The following is a 2,718-nucleotide window of genomic DNA, read 5'->3' on the forward strand; positions in this document are numbered from 1 at the left end:
ATTTTGTTGCTGCGTATTCTAAGGCACCCTGATCTAGCTTCAAAACGCAGGGCACTGCGTCTTGACTTATCAAAGAAATCTTCCTTCCTGATCTGCCTTTTCCACTTTCGGTATAATTCCACACTCTGTTTCTTTTCCATCGAATTTATCCAATTTTTACCTTCTGTTTTTCACCTGTTGCTTAACGCTCTTTATTTCTTCGTCCTTGTGACCAGCATACTAACTGGGTACTTGCATAGTTCGTTTCCTCCATTGTGATTCAGCGCTTTGTAGGTATAGGTATTCAAATACTTCAGCTGCCCATCTGTTACTGTCCAATTTCTTCGGGCGTTCCTCATATAATATTTTACTCTGAGCTTCCCATACTTCGAAAGATGCCCAGCCCATATCTCCCTGTACCGCCTCATTTGTGGTTTTGCCGTGGCACCCAATGCTAATCGTCTGACGGCTCTGATTTATTTCTAATGTCTACTGTACCTTTGATTTTAGGCACAAAACCGCATTTCCGAAAATAAGCCCGGGCACCTTAATATTTCCAAATACCCCTGAAAACCTCACATCTGTTGTATCCCCACAATGTTTATGCTTCATTATCCCGGCATTACTTCGCCCTTTTGCCTTAAGTGATTGCTCATGCTTTTCAATGTATGCCAATCCTTCTTTTACCCACCCCGCCGGGGTGGCGCAGTGGTTACGGCGCTCGACTACTGTTCCCAAGGACGCGGGATCGAATCCCGGCCTCGGCGGCAGCTTTTCGATGGAGGCGAAAAGCAAGGCGCCCGTGTGCTGTGCGTTGTCAGTGCACGTTAAAGAACCCCAGGTGGTCGAAATTTCCGGAGTCCTCCACTACGGCGTCTCTCATAGCCTGAGTTGCTTTGGGACGTTAAACCCCACAAACCAAACCAAACCAAACCTTCTTTTACCCATACCCCCAGATATTTATATTCTGCTACTCTGGGTATTTCATGACCTTGTATTTTAAGACCCTGATCAGTTGAGCCGTTGAAAATCATCAGACCCGACCTAACTGCGCTAAAACTGAGGCCTAGAGCGTCCCTTTCGTCTCTGCAATACTTAGAGTTTGCAATCCTTCCTGACTCTCAGCTAGGAGCACTATATCTATAGCTAGGGATGCAATCCTGCGTCCTTCGGAACAGTAGTCGATCGCCGTAACCCCTGCGCTACTCCGGCGGGACCTTTCGGTTGGAATACAAACCCTGCAAAGAAGCTGACTGAACTTCTTGGAACAGGGGTCCATATAGTAAATGAATACTATGCATACTTCAATACGCATGCCTGGTGTCATCGACGGTACCGGAACCATGGAAGAATGCAAACATCCTCATTCACAAGAAAGGGGACTCTAAGGACCTTAAAAATTACAGACCAATCAGCTTACTGTCTGTTACGTATAAGGTATTTACTAAGGTAATCGCTAATAGAATCAGGACAACCTTAGACTGCAATCAAGCAAAGGATCAAGCAGGGTTTCGGAAACGGTACTCTACTATCGATCATATCCATACCATCAATCAGGTGACAGAAAAATGCTCGGAATATAACCAGCCCTTATACATAGCATTCATTGATTACGAAAAAGCATTTGACTCAGTTGAAACCTCGGCGGTGATGCAGGCATTGCGAAATCAGGGGGTAGACGAGCCGTACGTGAAAGTGCTGAAAGATATATATATATATAGTGGCTGCACAGCAACCATAGTTCTGCATAAAGAAAGTAACAAAATTCCAATAAAGAAAGGTGTTAGGCAAGGAGACACAATCTCCCCAGTACTATTGACAGCTTGTTTAGAGGAAGTATTCAGAGACTTAGAATGGGAGCAGTTAGGGATAAGGGTAGATGGAGAATACCTCAGTAATCTGCGATTTGCTGATGACATTGCCTTGCTAAAGTAACTTGGGGGATGAACTGCAAATAATGATTGATGACCTAGATAGAAAAAAGAAAGATAGGGTTGAAAATCAATATGCAGAAGACTAAGGTAATGTTCAACAGCCTCGGGAAGGAACAGCAGTTTACATGGCGAATATATCTACTTAGGACAGGTAGTAACCGCCGATCCGGACCACGAAAAGGAAATAGCAAGAAGAATAAGATTGGGATGGAGCGCATTTGGCAAGCACTCGCAGATTATGACTAGCAGCTTACCGGTATCGCTCAAGAGGAAAGTATACAACAGTTGCATCTTGCCTGTACTCAGCTATGGGGCTGAAACGTGGAGGCTAACCAAGAGAGTTCTACTTAAATTGAGGACAACCCAGAGGGCTATGGAACGAAAAATGGTAGGGGTAACATTAAGAGATAGGAAGCGTGCAGAGTGGGTCAGAGAAATAACTCAAGTTACCGACATTCTAGTGGAAATTAAGAAGAAATCGACATGGGCAGGACATGTAGTGCGAAGAGAGGATAACCGATGGTCGCTGAGGGTAACAAACTGGATTCCAAGGGAAGGAAAGCGTATTAGGGGGCGGCAGAAAGTTAGGTGGGCGGATGAGATTAAGAAGTTCGCAGGGGTCAAGTGGATGCAGCTAGCACAGAACCGGGTTAAGTGGAGAAATATGGCAGAGGCCTTCGCCCTGCTGTGGGTATAATCAGGCTGATGATGATGATGCATACTTCTACAGGATATCCAGAGCTTAGCGGAGCCCAACAGTGCATCACACAGAATGAGTCTCACACACACACGCACACACACACAC

This window comes from Amblyomma maculatum, chromosome 6 (assembly GCF_055883805.1).
Source record: "Amblyomma maculatum isolate TAMU_Amacu chromosome 6, ASM5588380v1, whole genome shotgun sequence".
Classification (NCBI taxonomy): domain Eukaryota; kingdom Metazoa; phylum Arthropoda; class Arachnida; order Ixodida; family Ixodidae; genus Amblyomma; species Amblyomma maculatum.